At 46.5% G+C, this 22,585-nt stretch overlaps 1 pseudogene; it reads left to right on the plus strand.

Moving 5' to 3' along the window:
- On the plus strand, positions 998-1,870 carry MACMULV1R-PS1045 (vomeronasal 1 receptor macMulV1R-ps1045 pseudogene; annotated as a pseudogene).

Genomic DNA, 22,585 nt, shown 5'->3' on the forward strand with positions numbered 1-22,585 from the left:
TTAATTTCTACCCGACTATTTTATGATCCTCTAGTGTTTCATTTTACGTAGTTGGGATGTGATATCAGAGTGTCCATTAATGCCTGTGGTAGGTGCCATTGTACTTTCTTTCCTGGTATAAAAGGAAGTGAGTCTCTGTGTAGCTGTCCTGATATGGGGCCAATCATTTAAATCTAATTTAGTCATGAGGCAGATTCTGTAATTTTATACTCCAAGCAGTGTATCTACATTTTATCAAGGTCTTTAAAGATTTATTCATAATTGCTATCAGTCTGTGGGGTAATATTGTACACATCAATGGAAACTGGTCAAAACCAAAATTATAAAATTAAATGTCACCTGCGTAAACTATACAGACAAGGTATTAAATAGAAATTAAATATGTATGTTCATTATTGGAAGAACTCCGCTAACTGGCTTTGACAGTACAGCATGGTGGTTAATGCACTCTGAAATCAGCCCAGACAAGATCAGTCCCCATTCCACCCCAAACACGGTGTGAATTTACACAAATCATGTCATCTCTCTGTGCTTGAGTCCTCTTGGTCTTTATAATGGTGGTGCCTGGCTCATAGATTATGAAGACTATGGAGGTGAATACACGTCTGTTCTTCAAAGCAAAGAGCAATTCATTGCAAATACACTTAAAATGGGACACATCCAAAGATGGCAGACTCTTCATAATAGAAAGGAACTTTATGAAGTATTTCTATTGCATTTCAGCTGACTTTATTATTTATTTATTTATTTACTTATTTATTTTGGGACAGGGTCTCACTTTGTCACCCAGGCTGGTGGGCAGTGGTGTGATCTTGGCTTACTGCAGCCTCAACCTTCTGGGTTCAAGGGATCCTCCCATCTCAGCCCCCACCAAGTACCAGCTGCCTTTTAAATGTCGCTCATGCATCACGTTCCCTGCAGGATCCTGTGTCTCTGAAGGTGAGTAGCAGCCTGTGGGAACTGACAGAACGGCTGCTGGGATGGGGCAATGGGAATGATGTTCTTATCGCAGACTACAGTTAGAATCCTGGGGAATTTCTTATTTACCATTATCTGTTCTTTATCAATGGGTGCAGGTTAAGGTCCACAGATTTGATTACTAAACACCTAATTGTAGCCAACACCTTATTCCTCCTCCCTAGAGGGATGCCATAGACAGTGGCAGCTTTTGGGTTTAGACATTTCCTGAATTATTCTGGATGTAAATTTCTTTTTTATGTCCACAGAGTGGGCAGGGGAGTGTCCATTGGCAGCACCTGCCTCCTGAGTGTCTTCCAGGCCATCACCGTCAGCCCCGGGAGCTCAGGTGGGCAAAGTTTAAAGGGAAAGCCCCCAAGCACGCTGGCTCCTGTTTGTTCCTCAGCTGGCTCCCCACATGCTGGTGAATAGCATTGTTCTCATGCACGTGACTGGCAAGTGGCGTAGCAAAAATACCACAAAGTCCAAAGGTCTGGGATACTGTTCTGCTGCTCATCACGAGGACACCAGAGAGTCGCTGCACGCGGCACTGCTGTCCTTCCCTGATGTGATCTGTCTGGGGCTCGTGCTCTGGGGCAGCAGCTCCCTCGTTTGCATCCTGCACAGGCACAAGCAGTGGGTCCCCCACATCCTCCCCTGAGTCCAGAGCTACCAAAACCATCCTCCTGGTGAGCACTTTTGTGTCCTTTTACACTCTCTCTTCACCTTTCAAGTTTGTTTGGGTCTTTTGAATAATCCCAGTCAGTTGGTGGTGAACATCTCTGCAATGATCAATGCAAGTTTCCCAAATGTCAGCCCCTTTATTCTCATCAGTGGAGACTCCGGTGTATCCAAGCTTTGCTCTGCTTGGCTGAGCACCACGAAACCCCCTGATCTTATCAGAAACATGTGAATTGTACATGTTTGTACAATGTTTATGTTTCTTCGTTGATCTCTATAGACCCATAAACAGGGTTGTGAAATGAGGCTTGTTAGTGCTGTGCTGGCCAGCAGGGGTCACTGTTTCCTTCTGTACCTCCTGATCCCTCCCTCCACCCACACCACACTGGAGCAGCTCTGTGGAAAAAGTGGGATCAGCTTAGAGGTTTTTGGGAGGAAGACACTGAAACGTAAACGTTATAAGAAAGTAACAGTGTACAAGCACACATGCCTCATCCCTGTGTCCCTTGGAGTAGACGGGGAAATGTGTGCAGATGCGAAGTTCTTGCTGCCATTTTCTTGATGAATAATAAAACACATATTTTCTCATATCCAGAAATCACATGCCCTCAGCCAACATCCATAAACTGACAATCTTACTTGTTGACTTGCAAGTAAGGTTAAAATATAAAACCTTTTGCAATTTCTGATAGTTCTGGTGATGCTGAGACAGGTATGACTTTGTGTAAGAGGAAGGTAGAAAGATTCAGTCGGGCGCGGTGGCTCACGCCTGTAATCCCAGCACTTTGGGAGGCCGAGGCGGGCGGATCACAAGGTCAGGAGATCGAGACCACGGTGAAACCCCGTCTCTACTAAAAATACAAAAAATTAGCCGGGCGCGGTTGTGGGCGCCTGTAGTCCCAGCTACTCGGGAGGCTGAGGCAGGAGAATGGCGTGAACCCGGGAGGCGGAGCTTGCAGTGAGCCGAGATCGCGCCACTGCACTCCAGCCTGGGCGACAGAGCGAGACTCCGTCTCAAAAAAAAAAAAAAAAAAAAAAAAAGAAAGATTCTTCACCGGCGTGGTTAAGAGAAAACGGCTCTCTGGAACAAGCAGCAAATTCTCTCACCCAAACCGGAGTGAAATGAGAGTAAGATTCCTCCACTCTCTAACCCTTAAATGGGGCTGTTGTGTGAGGGGGAGGATTGAAATGAGCTGTCCGAATGTGATTTATCTGTGGCTCATTCTCCTCCTGGCAGGAGGAGGAAAGGACAAGGAGTCCCCGAAGCTGACGCTGAGTTCATGGGGTTGAGCTGACAGCGGTCAACAGGCTGTGGTCAACTCTAATGAAACGAGGCCTGTTAGTGCTGCGCTTGCCAGCAGGGGTCACTGTTTCCTTCTGTACCCCCGATCCCTCCCTCCACCCACACCGCACTGCAGCAGCTCTGTGGATAAAGTGGAATCAGCTTAGAGGTTTTTGGGAGGAAGACACTGAAACTCCGTTTTTTCGTTTTGTTTTGTTTTCGTTTTTGTTTTTAGATGGAATCTCACTCTGTCACCCAGGTTGGAGTGCAATGGTGCCATCTTGGCCCATTGCAACCTTCCTGACCCGGGCTCCAGCAATCCTCCCGTCTCAGCCTCGTGCCATGTTTCCCAGGCTGATCTCGAACTCCTGGACTTAAGTGATCTGTCCGCTTGGGCCTCCCAAAATGCTGGGATTACAGACGTGAGCCACCGTACCTGGCCTGAAACACTTTTAGTCCTGTTGCAGGCAAGGATTTAAGTCACCGACCTAAGTGGATTCCAGGAAGAAGAGTCAGTAGGTGCAGGAGTCGGAAAAGGTGCTAGGGATGGTGGGGTGAAGTGTGGCTGCAAACCGGCAGAAAGAGACAAGCTTCTGACCCTGAATAGTCACCAAATGCTGGATGGTGCAATGCTAAGAATGCAGCACAGGCCGGGTGCGGTGGCTCACGCCTGTAATCCCAGCACTTTGGGAGGCTAAGGTGGGCGGGTCATGAGGTCAAGAGATTGAGACCATCTTGGCCAACGTGGTGAAACCCCATTGCTACTAAAAATACAAAAATTAGCTGGGTGTGGTGGCAGGCGCCCATAGTCCCAGCTACTCAGGAGGTGGAGGCAGGAGAATCACTTAAACCTGGGAGGTGGAGGTTGCAGTGAGCCAAGATGGTGCCACTGCACTCCAGCCTGATGACAGATCAAGACTCCATCTCAAAAAAAAAAGAAAGAAAGAAAGAAAAGAAATGCCACACGACCATGCTCTGAAAAGCTAAAAAAGAATCACACCTCCCCATTGTCCTGGCCCCTGCCACACACACACACACACACACACACACACAGACACTCTCACACACTCCTATCCTAGCTTCCTCTGGTCTACTGAACCCTCGCAGTCCCTTACCCATGCCATTGTATAGCGTATACTTATTAGTCTGTGTTTCCATAGAGAAAAATACAAAACACAAAAACAAGAACCAAACTCAACAGAGAGGGTTTGTGCTAATTCAATGTCCTGTTCTGTTTCTGCATCAGAATCAACAGCAGGAATTGATGGGTTGCGTGTTTTTGGGCTTCCTGTCCCTATGTACCAGAGGAAATTATTAATCTGGGTGGGGTGCAGGCAGGGACGTGTGAGACTAACTCTCCTGCCATTTGCCACTAGTTGGGGGCAAGTCATTAGGATTCCTATGAGTGCCTCTAGCCTCTGTTGTCCCAAATCCTCACTATGCAGATTATGTTCTGTGTCTCGGCAGGTGAGAGGAGTTGCTCTCAGTCTTCCTGTGTGGGGTGTGATCCCCGCTCTGCCAGCAGAGGTAACTGACAGAACCCAAAGAAATGCAACCTTCTGTTTTCCCGGGAAGGTTTATTGAAATTATGTGAGCTGACTTACATTGCTCAGTGATTCCAGTGGTGGACAACAGTTGTAGCTGATGATTTTGTCATCTGCAGCCTCTGGAAAAGGGAGATAGCCTCCACCTAGAGGTGCCCGTGGGGTCCTAGTTACCCTGACACAATAATAGTCACACTGATTTTGATAATTATCTGTCAGCTTGCTAGTGAGCTCTTGTCCTCACCAAATCCTGACCCACAGACAGCTTGAGGCTCCCCAACTTGATATTCCAATTTTGAAACGGAACTCTACAAAAACCCCCGAAAGCCTTGCTTATTATACAGACATGGTATATTCTGGAAGGAAAATGGACCAGTCCAGGAACATCTGAGCGCTAAAGGAAAAATCAAGATCTATTGTCGGTGAAAATGTTATGTCCTTCTCCACTGTCGGAAGCAAAGCTGTGGCATTATGGGGTCCCAAATTTAGCACGTATCCCCTAAATGTCTGGTCCACGTTCACTGGTGGGTCAGAGAAGTAGATTCCTCATGGTGTCCACAACAGAGACTGTTCAGGCTCAGTGCCAGCCACGTGGAACCTGAAGCAGGGGCGGCCTCTCCGCTCAATGATCAGACTCAGGGCCGGGCGTGGGGGCTCCAGCCTGTAATTCCAGTCGTTTGGAAGGTTGAGGTGGGTGGATCTCTTCAGGCCAGGAGTTTGAGACCAGCCTGGCCAACATAGCGAAATGCCATCTATACCAAAAATACAAAAAATTGGCCGGGCGCGGTGGCTCAAGCCTGTAATCCCAGCACTTTGGGAGGCCGAGACGGGCGGATCACAAGGTCAGGAGTTCAAGACCATCCAGGCTAACACGGTGAAACCCCGTCTCTACTAAAAATACAAAAAATTAGCCGGGTGAGGTGGCGGGCGCCTGTAGTCCCAGCTACTTGGGAGGCTGAGGCAGGAGAATGGCGTGAACCCGGGAGGCGGAGCTTGCAGTGAGCTGAGATCCGGCCACTGCACTCCAGCCTGGGTGACAGAGCGAGACTCCGTCTCAAAAAAAAAAAAAAAATACAAAAAAGTAGCTGGACATGGTGGCAGGCACCTGTGATCCCAGCTACTTCGGAGCCTGAGATGGGAGAATTGCTTGAACATGGAGGTTATAAAAAAAAAAATTGTCAAAACTCAGGGTTTTGGCTACTGCCCACATTTTACCCATTCATTCATCCCCGTTCAAACCAGAGACTGTCTGATGAAGCACACCCTCTTTGAGGGTGCAAACTGGAAACAGTCTCAGCTGCTGATCTGACAGTCGCATGCGTCATTTAGGAGTCCATGGGAATGGACTGTGTTCTGCGGCACCTGCCCATAATCAAGCTCTGGACAGAGCCTGACTGTGTCTCATGCAGAGCTTGTCGCTGCAGGCCAGGCTTGTGGTTCTTGGGGAAAGTCGATCTGTTTACCCTGCGGTTGGGGACGCCCCTGACCATTCCCGGCAGAACGAGTGCATTGGACTTCTGACCCACTTCTGGAGGTTTCAATCATGTCTCACCACTGTCGCCACCATCAGCGTCACGCCAGCTGACTCCAGCCACACCACCTGTCCCTTGAAACTCATTCTTGCCAGCTTTTAGACTTTTGGGACCATTTTCACTCTGACATACTGAGACTTTAATCACCAAATCTACTGAAAATGGGCCAACTGTCTGATTTTACTTCCTTGTTTCCCCTCTTAATCCATCAGTGTTGTTTAGGTAATTTGTTGACTGAATGTGGCTGTCTCCAAAAGAAACAATCTCTTCTTGACAGCCTCCAGGATCACATGAAATCACTGGGGGCTATGAATCTATTTCCAAAGTGTGAGATTTCTCCCTCTGACCATTGTGGGCACAATATGTCATTCTTTCTCTGAACAGCAGCCCCAGCCCAGTCTACTTTGCCCACGATGAGTGGCAGCCCAGCTAAAAGCGAGTTTATGGGACTCGAAGTCAGTTACAGTTAAGGTTTATACAAAAATCTTTATCCCTGTTTTACCTTGCTCTTAGGGACAAGTGTCTTGGAGACAGTAGGGGATGATGAGAATAAAAGTGAAATTCTAGGTACCGGAATGGGACTGACTGACTCTGTGGAGGGAGAGGGAGAGTGACAACCTGAAACCTGGAGAGCAATCAGCTTAGGTCCTACGAGCTCTGAAGAATGGAGGGACATTCATTGCCTTTTGTCTCCCGTAATCACTTCCATGAGTCCCGGAAAGAGTCTCGCTGGAAATCATGTTGCACCAGGACTGTGTTAGTTACAGTTAAGCCAGATGGCAGGGCAGGTGCTGGGGGTTCCTGTGCGTTTGGTCTCCACGTCACCCAGAAGAGTCCTTTGGGACTGTTCCCTCCTTCTGGGATGTAGACGTGGGATTCACACAGTGAGGAGTGTGCTCTTTCGGTGCCCACCTGTCCTCCTTGCTCTGTGAGCTGCGTTTCCTCCTGTTTTTGTCCCACATAGAGACGAATGTACGTTTATTCCTATTTGGATAAATCAGAGAAACAAATCAAGTAAAGGAACTGTAGACCCAGCCCCCAGCATAGCCTGATTCTTTTCTGTTCCTTTTCCCAGTGAACTAATTTCATTATGTCGGTGCAGAGAGATTCCCTGAGATGGGGTCTCTCAGAACAGATGGCAACACCATACATCTTGAGAAGGTGGTTGGAGACGGCAGGAGTCCTAGCGAGAATCAAAACTTGTGCCTGATGTATTACAGGTGTATCTACAGCAGGTAGATGGATCCAGGAAAGATCCTAGAGCCCTGGAAGAGACTGTTTAGAGCGGGCAGGATCCCTGCAGGAGAGCAGATAGCAGGACACAGGCTCAGCAGCCACTTCGGAAGTCAGACGCTCACAGCTAAGCCTCTGTGGTAGGGCTGATCTGCAGAGCAATGCAGAGCCTGGGAAAGCTCTGATCACACGTGGAAGATGAAACTCTGGGCTTCTATTGGTCCATTTTCCCACTGCTACAAAGAACTATCTCAGTGGGCAATTTGTACAGAAAAGAGACTTAAGTGACTCACAGTTCCACATAGATGGGGAGGCCTCAGGAAACTTACGATCATGGCAGAAGGGGAAGCAATGTATGTCTTACCATTGTGAAAAGCAGAGACAGAGAGAGTGAAGAAAAGCACATGCTTTTAAACAATCAGATCTCGTGAGAACGCACTCACTATCAGCAGAACAGCAAGGGGGAAATCCGCCCCCATGATACAGTCACCTGCCACCGGGACCCTCCCCTGATACGTGGGGATTACAATTAGACATGAGATTTGGGTGGGGACACAGAGCAAACCATGTTAGAGCTCATGGAGAAGTATCCTATGTGATGGCACATCCTGCTTCTGTGGGCATGACAGTCTGGGCTCTTTCTTGCCAGAGAAGCACTGACAATAATCATTTGAGGAGCATGTATAGATAGGCTTTCTTTATTCTGAGTTTCTTGAAAAAGGATTCAGAGGAAACATGTTACTTCCAATTCGAGTGATAGTGGGGAGTGACTTCAGCAAAAAGGACAGATTAGGGAACTCGGGGCGGGAGTGGGAGCTGTCCATCCACAGAAATCTCAGAAGGCCCAGCACAACCTGCCAGAATTAACCTGATCAAAACTTGTACTTTTTTTTTTTTTTTTTTGCCATATAGCTTTATTTTTAATCAGAGTTTTACTGTGCTATATTTTGTAAAGAATCTATTTGTCACTTTGTAATGTGTCTTATGCACTACAGTCTATTTCTGAGTTTTGAGCTCCACCCATCTATCAGTCTGGCCATCAACCAACATGTCTTGCAGGGGTAGCTACTCTCATTTTGTTCTTTTCCAGAGTTTTCTTGGTTATTCTCATTTGTGTTTTCATCTATGAGATTCTTGCAATAACATCTATAATTCCTAACTGAATGTATCTATATTTGGATCAAATTAAATTTATAAATGAGTTTATGAACAAATGATTTTTATAATATTGATTTTTTTAACCCAAGTCCATGCTGTAACTTCTTATGTGTATGTTCATGTATTTCAGAAATTTTCTACTTATTTCTTATATACATTTCACATATTTGTTAAAATTATTCCAAAGTATATTTTATTTTATTATCATTTTGTAATTTCATTCCCCACCCCAAATCTAACTTGCAAATTATTATTTCATATATATGTAAGTACCTGCTGTGTGTAATTTAAGGCCATGTCATGGGTTCAAACCGATTTGTAACATAAACCCCTCAATTTTCCCCATTCACTGGAATGACTACTATTCCATATCCACAACAAGCGCTGTTGGGTTGAGGGAAATCAGGGTGGAGATGAAGCAAAAGTGAAGAGAAAACATTATGTAACCCACACTTGCGGCAAAACGACCTCCCTATGGATCAATAGGTAATTATCTAAAGTATAAAATACTTAGAAAATATTAACATTTATCTCATACTATACAATATGGAAATTATAAGGAAAAGACAAAACAATACCCAATTACTTTTATATTCCCTACATCAAAATATATACATTTATGTGGTAAAAGATTGCATGATCACCGTGTAAAATGAAAATAGGAAAATACATAAAACATAACAATATGTAAAGCAAGTGACAATATGGATGTTCGATTTAACACCCTATAGTAAAACAGGCTAAATTAAAACTATAAAATAGAAGAAAGTTTAAATCCAAGCAAATAATATGAGTCAACCAAAAACTAAATAAATATAATCAATAAGCATTTAATACATCTTGACTCAGTTTATATATAAAACAAATAAAAATCAAACAATGAGATGGTTTTGCCATGATATCATCAAGTGTAAAAAGATAAACTTTTCTCAATAAAGATGCATTTCAGGTTTGTGGGTGTGAGTCGTGCATGACCTGCAGGTCAGAGACTGAAGACACAGTCTTTTCTGAATTAAAGTAGAAGTATACAAATATAGATATTAATTTTTGCTGTACTTTATAATATACAAACACATATGGATGATTACACCGTAATATTTGTTGTGATTCTACAGAAATGCGTGACTCTCAGGAGACATCCAAAAGACAGCAAATATCTCACATGAAACTGAATAGTAACGTTCATCCTCAATGAAACACAGAGTTCACCATTCTGAGTATATCGTTCAAGTTATTTTCCTATTTTCTTTCCCCAGGATCTAACATATATTAACACCGTGTGTCTAAAGTCGTCCCTGCTGGGCATCTGGAGGAATCTGAGAAGGGGCAGGTCTTTGTTGTGACTCTCAGAGCAGCACCTACTGCTGGACAGGGCGGGACACCCCATCTCAAGCCCAATCTCATCCACCGACAAGGTCCGTTATCTCCTGTCCGGGGAAGAGGCGGGCCTGTCTCCGTCCTGGGAGGAGCTCTGGGCTTCTCCTTCATCCAGAGATGTGCCCCAGGGACCAGCCAGTGGGGCTGGGAGGAGCCCCCCTCAGCAGAGAAGACACAGGTGCCTGGGTGGCCGAGGCCTAGAAGGTCTGCACCATGGTGCACGGAGGCCCCGGAGCTGGGTGAGCCCAGAAAGCTGCCCTGGGGTCCGCGGGGACTGTGCCTGCTGAATCTGCACCTGAGCTACGTCTTCACAAATGGCCTCAGACCTAGAGTGCAGGGAGATCCCCTGGCTTTTCTGAAGTGGTGGCCGGTGGTCCCCTGGGGAGCAGAACCTGGGCTGCTTACTGCCCTCACCCAGTGAGGGCCCGCGGGGAGCTCTTAAGGCGGGAATCATGGGTCTGCCTGATGTGACTGCTGTGCCCACATCAGAGGGTTTTTCTTTCTTTTCCGAAGTCAAGCTGCACTAATCCAGACCAGGGATCCCACCCCTGGGCTGCGGACCGGTCCCTGTGGGTGGCCTGTTGGGAACTGGACCGCACAGCCAGAGGTGAGCAGTGGGTGAGAGCGCCTGACCACCTGAGCTCGCCTCCTGTGAGATCAGCAGCGCCACTGCATCCCAGAGGAGTGGGAACCCTACTGTGCACGGCGCATGCGAGGCATCTGCGTGGCATCCTCTTTATGAGAATCGATGATCTCAGGCGGAACAGGTTAATCCTGAAACCATTCCCCTGTCTGTGAAAAAACTGCCCTCCACGAAACCAGTCCCTGGTGCCAAAAACGCTGGGAACCGCTGATCTAGACAGTTCTCTGCTAAGGAAGCACGTGGTTGAGAAACATCAGACTCGTTCCCATGGACCCTGCGCTGGAGTCTCAGCAGGCGCCTGGAGGTGAGCCCCACTGACCTCTCCTTTTCCCTCCGGACCTCCTCAGCTTTGGTAATGAAAAGCTGCATCCTCTTCGGTCCCCAATTCCTCTCTGGGTGTCAGGAGCTCTAAAACCCTCTCAGCCGCTGAGAAATCTGTCTGTCTGTCTCACAGCGTCTTCATCCGTGCATCATGAAGGACACTCACATGGTGACGTGCCTTAGCTCATGTGAGTAACACTGCAGCAAGCGTGGGGGTGCAGATATCTCTTGGAAACACTCATTTCCTTCAGATACACACTCAGAGGTGGGATTGCTGGATTGTATGGCCATTTTGATTTTTTAAATTAAAAAGAATTTTAATTCTCATATTGTTTTGAGTAAAGTTAGATTATAACTTGTGAGGCAACTCGATGCTTTTTATAATTGTTTAAGAAATAATTGCTCTGCCAACTGACTGTCCCAACAACAGTGTACAGGGGTATTTTTTTTTTTCCTCCACATCCTCATTTCTTTTGTCTTTTTAATACCAGCAATCCTCAGACATGGGAAGTGATACCTCACTGCGATTTTCATTCGCATTTCCTGATGATTAGTCTATTCAGGCGCCCCCCCCACCTCTTTTTTTTTTTTTTTTTTTGAGATGTACTCTCACTCTCTCACTCTGTTGCCCAGGCTGGAGTGCAATGGCACGATCTCGGCCTAGTGCAACCTCCACCTCCCAGGGAGATGTGATTAGCCACCACACCCAGCTAATTTTTGTATTTCAGTAGAGATGAGATTTCACCATGTTGGCCAGGCTGGTCTCAAACTCCCAACCTCAGGTGATCCACTTTGCTCGGCCTCCCAAAGTGCTGGGATTACAGGCGTGAGCCACCAGGCCCAGCCCCTTTGCTCATTTTTAATAGGGTTACTACTATGACCATATTTGCTTTTGAGTTGTGGGTGTTCGTTATATATTTTGGATATAAACTCCTAATCACAGGTAGGGTATACATGGTTTAACATATTTTCTCCCATTATCATGCCCCAATATCACTAAGTTATATTTCACAGCTCCCTTCTGAACACCTTAAAAAACTTCCTGGCCGGGCGCGGTGGCTCACACCTGTAATCCCAGCACTTTGGGAGGCCGAGATGGGCGGATCACGAGGTCAGGAGATCGAGACCATCCTGACTATCACGGTGAAACCCCGTCTCTACTAAAAATACAAAAATTAGCTGGGTGCGGTGGCGGGCGCCTGTAGTCCCAGCCACACGGGAGGTTGAGGCAGGAGAATGGCGTGAACCCGGGAGGCGGAGCTTGCAGTGAGTGGAGATTGCGCCACCGCACTCCAGCCCGGGCGACAGAGTGAGACTCCGTCTCAAAAAAAAAAAAAAACTTCCTAACATATTTCCATGTGTCTGTATCCAGGTTATTGTGATTTTTGCCTGAAAACACATTTATATATGCTGATATTCTCCAATAACTAATATATTTTTTCTCTTTTTTTTTTTTTTTTTGAGAACGGGAGTCCTGCTCTGTTGTCCCAGGCTGCAGTGCAGTGGTGTGATCTCAGCTCACTACAACCTCTGCCTCCCAGGTTCAAGGGATTCTGCTGCGTCAGCCTCCCGAGTTGCTGGGATTACAGAAACACACTACCACACCCGGCAAATTTTTTTGTATTTTTGTAGAGATGGGGTTTCACCATATCGGTCAGGCTGGTCTTGAACTCCTGACCTCAGGTGATCTACCCGCCTTGGCCTCCCAAAGTACTGGGATTACAGGTGTAAGCCACCACACCCAGCCCTAACTAATGTATTTTAAATAACTTTTTGCTCTTGGCACATGGACTAAAACCACATCACCAGGCCTTCAATGATGTCCAATGTCCGCCATCTTATTTCCACGCCAGCTCCGCCCCAGGCATAGTTGTTTTTCTTTTTTTTGAAGCCATCTCCTTTTTTTTTTTTTTTTTTTTTTCTTGAGACGGAGTCTCGCTCTGTCGCCCAGGCTGGAGTGCAGTCGTGTGATCTCAGCTCACTGCAAGCTGCGCCTCCCGGGTTCATGCCATGCTCCTGCCTCAGCCTCCTGAGTAGCTGGGAATACAGGTGCCCACCACCATGCCCGGCTAATTTTTTGTATTTTTTTAGTAGAGACAGGGTTTCACCGTGTTAGCCAGGATGGTCTCGATCTCCTGACCTCATGATCCGCCTGCCTTGGCCTCCCAAAGTGCTAGGATTACAGGCGGGAGCCACCGCGCCCAGCCAAAGCCTTCTCCTTGCCAAGTTAATTAAAGAGAATGTTTTATTCATCAAATTAGAAATTACATCCTCAGAGAAGCTTTCCAGTATTTGTAGTTCTTACAGGCCACATTTATTACAAGTTTATAGACTCCAAACTTCCCACTGAACAGTTCATAACAAGGACACAGGCTTATTGTAAAATAATTCATTTAGTGCCTGCCATTCTGTCTACATTAGAAATTTAGTTCTCCTGCTCAACGTTCTGTTATGTGACTGTTCAATGCATTACTTAAAACTGCAAGATTGAATAGAGAGATCAGCTTCTGACATTGATGAATGCAAACCACAAGAAACCAAGTCTCCTCGGCAAAATGATGAAAATACTAGCAAAGTCACTAAAATCAATCATTTTAGACTTCTGAAATTTACCAAAGCCACAGAACAAAGTGAAAATTATCTATCCCACAGAAAGTACCAAACTTCAGTAAGACAGCAGCATTTGAGTCATATTAACATGGGGGCATTTCCATCACCCTCCATCCTTCGTTCAGTGTAGAGCACTGACTTTTTTTTTTTTTTTTTTTTTTTTTTTAGATGGAGTTTTGTTCTTGTTGCCAAGGCTGGAATGCAATGGCGCGATCTCGGCTCATTGCAACCTCCACCTTCCGAGTTCAAGCAATTCTCCTGTCTCAGCCTCCTGAGTAGCTGGGATTACAAGCATGCGCCACCACATTCAGCTAATTTTGTATTTTTAGTACAGACGGGGCTTCTCTGTGTTGGTCAGGCTGGTCTCGAACTCCCGACCTCAGGTGATCCGCCTGCCTCGGCCTCCCAAAGTGCTGGGATTACAGGCATGAGCCGCTGCGCCTGGCTGCACTGACTTCTTTTGAAGCTCCTTTTAAACCCCTTCTATATCCACCTTCATGTTCACCGCAGTATTATTCACCATGACCAAGACATGGAAACAACCTAAATTTCCTTCAAAGGACAAAAGGGTAAAGAAAATGTGATATATACACATTAAAATATTATTCAGCCATGAAAACACAGAAATCCTGCCATTTGTGACAACAGGAAAAAAGCTGGTAGATGTCATGCCAAGAGAAATAAGGAAGACACCGAAAGAGAAATATTGCATGATATTCATTTCTTCATTTCTGAGGAGGCTTCAGAATCCAGGTCCTTACTAAGATGTGGCAGGCTAGTTTTGCATTTTAGACTGCTCATTAAAATATATATTTATTGGGCCAGGCGTGGTGGCTCACACCCATAACCCCAGCACTTTGGGAGGCCGAGGTGGGCGGATCACCTGAGGTCAGGAGTTCGAGACCAGCCTGGCCAACATGGTGAAACCCTGCCTCTACTAAAAATACAAAAATTAGCTGGGTGTGGTGATGCATGCCTGTAATCCCAGCTACTCAGGAGGCTGAGGCAGGAGAATCATTTGAATCCGGCAGGCAGAGATTGCAGTGAGCCGAGATTGCGCCACTGCACTCTGGCCTGGACAACAGAATGAGACTCCATCTCAAAAAAAAAAAAAAAGTATTAATTGCCTATGGTTTTAAAAAAAAGCAAGTAGTTTCTGAAGGATACACTGAAGACTCTTAAACATAATACTTATGTTTTCTGAGTCAACCTTTGTTGTTCAGAGAATGAAAAGATCAAGATGCCTCACCTAACATCCAGGAGGGTCCCTGACTTCCTGATTCTAGGCCCTAAACCTATGTCCAAGAGGAAAGTTAAATGCGTAGCCCAGAGCTTTTTAAACCTAGTTATCCAGGCCCCTAAACGGCACAGGAAAATGGAAGCTAACTCCTTACAATTTGCGAAAGAGACAAAGCAGCTGCTGCTTTTTTGTTGCTTATGTCGGATTAAAGTGACATCTTTTTTATCTTCTTTCTTATTTAAAGATTAAAAAACAGGTTGTGTTGACTTACACACTTCTCCATAAAAATACAATATATTGATTCAACATGAAATCTCTACTTTAGTGCCAGATAAATTGAGAATTTGTATGCCAAATTGTAACAAATTTGATGTTCTCAAAAGAAACAGCATTATTCACTTTATTTCAGATGAGACCGGGCTTATGTTCACAACGACACACTCACAGAGATATAATTCCACAGGCACACGTGGTAGAGTGGGCTAAGATCATCACAGACAGTAATGACTTGCAATGCCATTGGACAAATCCTCCAACAGAGCTCTATAAAACCACTAGAAAATGCGCACAATACACAACCATCAAAATGAAAACAGTTGTTGTATAGATTTGTATAATAGTTGTAGAGCTGTTAGTAGTTGTACGGAGCATCCTTGACATAAGTAACTCCATCTTAGAAAAAGACTCCATCTTACATTTCATGGGTCACTTTGCCAACAGGGACAAGATGTTTTGCTTAGTAAATAAATAAGAAGGCCTGCATCCAAGCAGATAAGGACATAAACAAGCACATTCTTCCACTATCAGTCCTCCCCAGAGGACTCTGGCCATAAAAGAAGCTGGGCTTCAGCAGCTCAAAATGGCCATCTTAACTGCCAACCGTCCTGCTGTCATTTGTCATAAGCACTTGACATCTGCTGCCAACGTTTCTACCCACATCAAAGATTCTTCCTTGCAAGATCAACAGATGACTCAGCCCAGACCAGGAGACTGTTTATGTCCTCACTCTCCCTAAGCAGGTTCAAATCTGCTGAGATTTGGTTTATCTCTAATTTTTTAGGGAGAATTTGCTCACACAATCACAAGGCAAAGTCCCATGATAACCCATCTGCAAGCTGAGGAAGAAAGAAGCCAGTGGTGGCTTGGTCCGAGTCCAAAAGCCTCAGAAGCAAGGAAGCCAACAGTGCAGCCTTCAGCCTGTGGCCAAAGGCCTGAGCCCCCAGCAAACCACCAATGGTCCAGAGATAACCAGGTCCATACACATTTGTATCTTTCCACAGTGTCAGGCTTTGATTGATGCTATTTCAATCACAAAAGCCATGAGCTGCCTGGAGTTCCCAAAGAGGCATGTGATGGTTAATATTAAGTGGAAACTTGCTTGGATTGAAGGAAGCCTAGGCAGCTGGTAAAGGTTTCTGGGTGTGTCTGTGCGGGTGTTGCCAGAGGAGACTGACGCTTGAGTCAGTGGATGGAGAGAGGAAGACCCACCCTTGATGTTGGTGGACACCATCCAATTGGCTGCCAGCTCGGGTAGAACATAGAAGGCAGAAGAAGGTGGGATACCTTTGCTTGCTGAGTCTTCTGGCTTTCATCTTTCTCCTGTGCTGGATGCTTCCTTCCACTTCTCCTGCCCTTGGACATCAGATTCCAGGTTCTTTGGTCTTTGGACTCTTAGACTTACAATGATGGTTTGCCGGGGGCTGTGTGGCCTCTGGCCACAGGCCAAAGGCTGCACAGTTGGCTCTCTTGCTTCTGAGGCTTTTGGACTTGGACTGAGCCACTACTGGCTTCTTTTTTCTTCAGCTTGCAGATGGCCTGTCATGGGACTTGGCCTTGTGATCATGTAAGCCAATTCTCCCTAATAAACTCCCTTTCGTATAGACACATATCCTATTAGTTCTGTCTCTCTGGAGAACCCTGACGAGCAATTCTTTTTGGTACTGCCCCTTCACTTGCTAGTCAGAGCCGTAAGCACACAGGTTCAAGACACTTCACGAGTCAGTCAATATTGCAAACCATACATAGTAGTGTACTTAATCAATATATATAAATGTTATAGATTAAACATTTCACAATAAACAAAGTAATGTTTAACACCAAGAGAAAAGAGATAGGAGAAAGGGTTAACAAGTCAATCTAGGGAGAGGAACAAAGACAAAAAGAATCTCTTGGTCAGGGCTGGGCAGGCCCATTGGTTTCACAAGGAGAAGTCTTTGAGGCTTCAGCAGCAGATGCCAAGTGCTCATCACAAATGACAGCAGGATGGTTGTCAGTTAAGATGATTATTTCAAGCCACTCCTCCTTTTATGGCCACAGAGTCCTCTGGGGAGGACAGATGGTGGAAGAATGTGCTTGTTTATGCCCTTATCTGATTGGATGCAGTCTTCATTATTTATTTATTAATCAAAACATCTTGTCCTTGTTGGCAAAGTGCCCTGTGGAATACAAGATGGAGTCTTTTTCTAAGATGGAGTTACTTATGTCAAGGGTGACTTATACAGTAGTCTTACCCACACATTCATAGAAACATACAATCTCATCCATGTCATAATCATGGCCAAAAACCTCACAGGCGCCCTCCCTTTCCTCAACTCCAGGAGGCTCCCTGATGAGTCCACACAATCACAAATCCAGTCACACCCACCAATGGTTCTCTCCCAACAACAGCATATATTTTTGAGGACAAAGCACCTCCCACCCCAGTGTTAGTCTAAATTGCACCATTTTGTAAGCCTCCTGCTCTTTCACAGACCTTGGTCAAAGTGAAACATTTCACAGGGGTTCGGGCAGTGAGAAACATCCTGCCTATCGACCTGACTACAAGGCGGACAAAGACCCAATTAAAGAAATATTCTCATCATATCCTACCAGGAAAAGGACCAACTAAAAAACCATCTCTATCATATCTTTCTGGGCAAAGGTCCAAGGAACACCCTGATGACATCCCACCGGAAAAAGGGCCAAACCGCCTGATCCTAAGAACATCTTGTCAATATCCTACCGGGCAGCAAGCCATACAGCCCAGGCCCCTCCCGCCCATACCAAGATAACACTCACAGAGACATTCCAAGAGCCAGGCGGTGCTCTCAAGCCTGGGAGAACATCAGAAAAAACGCAAAGTCCTGCCCTTACAGAGACAGCCTTGACACAGATCCGGTCAGGACTGGGTCACTCCCGTGGGACCTACTCAAGGTCCCTACACACGCGCCTGGAGCTCCCCAATCTACTTGGGGGGGGAAGGGCAGTGCTGAAACGTCCCCAAAATCTCACGCGTGAATACCCTACCTAACACTTTCTAGAGGCATTTCCAGCTTGTGGCTCTATTTCCAAGAACCCTCTGGAGGCACAGCTCTTTGAAGGAGGGCCGTGTTGCTTGCTGGGAAATTTTTGAACTTTTCCCAAATCAGAGCTTTTAAGCTTTCTGGGTGTATTATTACTATTTTGAGACAGAGTTTTGCTCTTGTCGCCCAGGCTGGAGTGCAGTGGCGCGATCTCGGCTCACTGCAACCTCTGCCTCCCAGGTTCAAGCTATCTCCCTCAGACTCCCAAGTAGCTGGGATTACAGGCACACACCACCATGCCTGGCTAATTTTTGCATTTTTAGTAGCGATGGGATTTCACTATGTTGGGCAGGAGGGTCTCGAACTCCTGACCTCAGGTGATATACCTGCCTCAGCCTCCCAAAGCGCTGTTACAGGCGTGATTTCTGGTCGTTTCAGACTACATTTCCTTCCCAGCAGGACGCGGGGACACGTCTTCCCTGTGGACGGATCCCAAATGCAAGTTGTAAGCAATTAGAACTGTAGTCTCCCAGAGCCTGAACCACTTTTCCCAGGAATTTTTTGTGGTGCGCCTTAGGACAAGCAAAATTTCAGGGGGAGAGAAGGCCGACAGGGCTTCCAGCATTTGAAGATTCTCCCAATCTGAAATACTCTTCCCCAGAAGTCTATGGGGAGCAGCTGCTCTAACAGTGGAAGGAAACACCGACGAAGTGCATTCTGAGAGCAGCGCTTCAAGCGCTGAGGATTCCAGGGCAGTGGGCATTTCCCAGAGGTCTCTGGGGCATGGCTCCATTAGGGCCGTGTGCAGTTGCATGCTGGGAAACACTGATGGGCGCCTTTCCAGATACGTCGATTCCCGGGTTATGGGCTACATCTCCCAGAAGCCCTCAAGGCACGCCGTCCTTAGGGCCGCGTAGAGTTGCATGCTGGGAAACCCTGACGGCTGCTTCCAACTCTGTGGATTCCCGGGTTACGGACTACATTTCCCCGAGGCCTCTGGGTCACGTCTCTATTAGGACCGTGTAGAGTTGTATGCTGGGAAACACTGACGGGCGCCCTTCCAGCTACGTCGAAGCTTCTCTGGTTACGGACCACATTTCCCAGAGGGCCTTGGGGCACAGTCCAAAGAGGAGCGAGCCAGGTGGCCGGCTGAGGCGTGCTTCATGCTCGCGGGATATTTAAAAATGGTTTTGGGCCAGGCGCGGTGGCTCACGCCTGTAATCCCAGCACTTTGGGAGGCCGAGGCAGGCGGATCACGAGGTCAGGAGATCGAGACCATCCTGGCTAACCCGGTGAAACCCCGTCTCTACTAAAAAAGACAAAACATTAACCGGGCGCGGTGGCGGGCGCCTGTAGTCCCAGCTGCTCGGGAGGCTGAGGCACGAGAATGGCGTGAACCCGGAGGGCGGAGCTTGCAGTGAGCTGAGGTCGCACCACTGCACTCCAGCCTGGGTGACAGAGCCTGACTCCGTCTCAAAAAAAAAAAAAAAAAAAAAAAAAGAAAAGAAAAATGGTTTTGCTAGGACCATATCCCACCTGCGCCTGAGACTTTGTTTCACCTCCTGATGCCCTGGGTGTGGTTAGGCCTCGAGCCGGGAGCTATTTGCCTCCCAGGAGGAAGCCAGGGCAGGGTTCCGCGGGGAATGGCGGTGAGGGAGCCACTCGGGACGAGGAGGCCCTAAAATGAAAAAGCTTCAGCCTGAGGCTTCGGGAGCGGCGGGCAGGGAAGTGGGAGTGTGTGTGTATGTGTGTGTGAATGAGTGAGAGGCTGCCTGGCGGGGGCCCCGCCGTGGCCCAGTGACTGAGATAATTGTCTTCATCTGTGGGGGTAATGCGAACAAGCCCCTTTCCCGTAGCTGTGATGCATGCAGGGTTGACGCGGCTGGGCTCTGTCCCCTTAAACTGTGACACAGGTGTGTGTGGACGTCTATGAGGGCCATAGCGCCGGGCTGTAAGGGCATCTGTAGGGGTGACGCAGCCGGGCTGTGTCTCTGCACCTCCGCTCAGTGCAAGGTCAATGCTGGTGGGCTCTGCAGGGGTGACACGGCCAGGACGGGTCTCCGTGTCTCTGAAATGTGCCTTTGCACTTCCGTCGGGTTGACCGGGTCAGGCAGTGTCCCTCTGGTGTGAGCGTTCGTGGGTGTGAAAGGACCAGCGAGTGTGTAGCTGTGACGGGTTGGGATCGGGCCTGGATGCATAGCCTTTTGAGTGAGCACAGGTGTGTGCGACCGTGTCTTTCTAGTGTCTCCGTGGCTTCCTGTGCCTTTGCCTTCCAGCCACGTGGTACCTGCTAGGGAGCAGTGGTTGCAAAGTGACGTGAGATCCTCGACGCTGTTGTGAAAATGACCAAGAAGAAGGCTTCACAAGTAGTCACGAGATGACAATTTTGGAGCCAGAAGTGCTCTCCATGCACCCTACCTGGACGACAAGAGGAAGTAACCTCGGGAATAGAATTCCTTTTGGGGAAGATAGAGGTACCTGACATGGGAGGCGGTGAGAGGGGCAGCTCCGTGTTTCAGAACCCCAATTCCTAGAGTTTTCCAGCATTTCTCTGAAAAACTCAGATGCCTGTGCTCTCTTATTTCTGATTGATTTTAACTGTGGTCTGGGGACAGGTGTGCCCTGTTTTCTTTCTTTCTTTCTTTCTTTTTTTTTTTTTTGAGACATAGTCTTGCTCTGTGGCCCAGGCTGGAGTGCAGTGGTGCGATCTTGGCTCCCAGATTCAAGCGATTCTCCTGCCTCAGCCTCCCAAGTAGCTGGGACCACAGGCGCAGGCCACCACACCCAGCTAATTTCCGTATTTTTAGTAGAGACGGGGTTTCACCATGTTGGCAAGGATGGTCTCCATCTCTTGACCTCATTATCCGCGCCCCCTCGGCCTCCCAAAGTTCTGGGATTATAGGCGTGAGCCACCGCGCCCGGACGTGTTCGCTATTTTCTAAGGTAGCTTGTGATCCAGAAAGGTCCTGGTGTCTCATTCTTATCTTCCTTTTCCCCTCGGGCCAACTGGCCTTCAGGAAAAGCATCCCGGAGGAGGAAGACGAACTGTATCCGTCCTAAAGTCAAGTTTCAGGTGAGTTACCTTTTTGTTCATTCAGTGATTTGTGTTTATACAACTTAAGACTATTTACTTTCCCTGGGCCCTTATCTTCCCAAATAGCCATTTATCCCACTAATTCTTCCCCAAGGGAGGGACAGGGCTGTGGAGGTCATTCCTCCGTGTATTCTCCATTGACCCACCCTCTTCTAAAGTGTCTACAAATTGTCTAAGAATCTGATGGTATAGAAGAGATTAATTCTAGCACTTTATATTCCAGTGTGGTTTGGTCAGGAAGGGATTTATTTTTGGGTGGAAGGAAACACCGGATATCTTTGGTCTTTTGTTTATTTTTTATTATTGTAGTATTTATTTTTTTGACATGTTTTTTAAAATTTTTATATAATTGGCAAATACAAATTGTATTTATTGTGTACACGTTTCGATATTTGTATATATTATGAGATGATTAAATCAGGCTGATGAACGTATCCATCCCCTCAGTAATTATTTCTGTCATGAGAACATGTAAACTCTATTCTCTTAGCAATTTTCAAATATACTCTATATATATATATATTTTTTTCTTCTTCTTCTTCTTTTGGGATGGAGTTTTGCCCTTGACCCCCAGGCTGGAGTGCAATGGCATGATCTCAGCTCACTGGAACCTCTACCTCCCAAGTTCCAGCTATTCTCCTGCCTCAGCCTCCCAAGTAGTTGGGATTATAGGCACCCGCCACCATGCCCGGCTAATTTTTGTATTTTTAGTAGAGATGGGGTTTCATCATGTTGGCCAGGCTGGTCTCGAACTCCTGACTTCAAGTTATCTTCCCATCTCAGCCTCCCAAAGTCCTGGGATTACAGGTGTGAGCCACCATGCCCTGCCTTTGTCCCAATTTTTAATCACATTTTTTTTCACACTCTTGAGTTGTGTGAGTTTCTTATATATCGTGAATATTAACTGCTTATCAGATGTATGGTTTGCAAATATTTCCTTCTAATCCATGGGTTCTCTCTTCACTCTGTTGATTGCTCTGCTGTGCAGAAGTTTTTTAATTTGATGCAATTCATTTGTCTATTAGCCACCATGCCCAGCCTCGATTTCTTTTTCAAATAGTTGTTAGTGTATAGGGATACTATTGATTTTTTTTTTATATACTTTAAGTTCTAGGGTACATGTGCGCAACATGCAGGTTTGATACATAGGTATACATGTGCCATGTTAGTTTGCTGCACCCATCAACTCATCATTTACGTTAAGTATTTCTCTTAATGCTATCCCTCCCTCAGCCCCCACTGTCCAAAAGGAGGGTGTGTGATATTCCCCGCCCTGTGTCCAATGATCTCATTGTTCAATTCCCACCTATGAGTGAGAACATGCGGTATTTGGTTTTCTGTCCTTGTGATAGTTTGCTCAGAATGATGGTTTCTGAGGGACAGCTTCATCCATGTCCCCGGAAAGGGCATGAACTCGTCCTTTTTTATGGCTGCGTAGTATTCCATGGTGTATATGTGCTACATTTTCTTAATCTAGTCTATCATTGATGGACATTTGGGTTGGTTCTAAGTCTTTGTTATTGTGAATAGTGCCGCAGTAAACATACGTGTGAATGTGTCTTTGTATTAGCATGATTTATAATCTTTTGGGTATATACCCAGTAATGGGATTGCTGGGTCAAATGGTATTTC

The sequence above is a fragment of the Macaca mulatta genome, chromosome 19, assembly GCF_049350105.2.
Source record: "Macaca mulatta isolate MMU2019108-1 chromosome 19, T2T-MMU8v2.0, whole genome shotgun sequence".
Classification (NCBI taxonomy): domain Eukaryota; kingdom Metazoa; phylum Chordata; class Mammalia; order Primates; family Cercopithecidae; genus Macaca; species Macaca mulatta.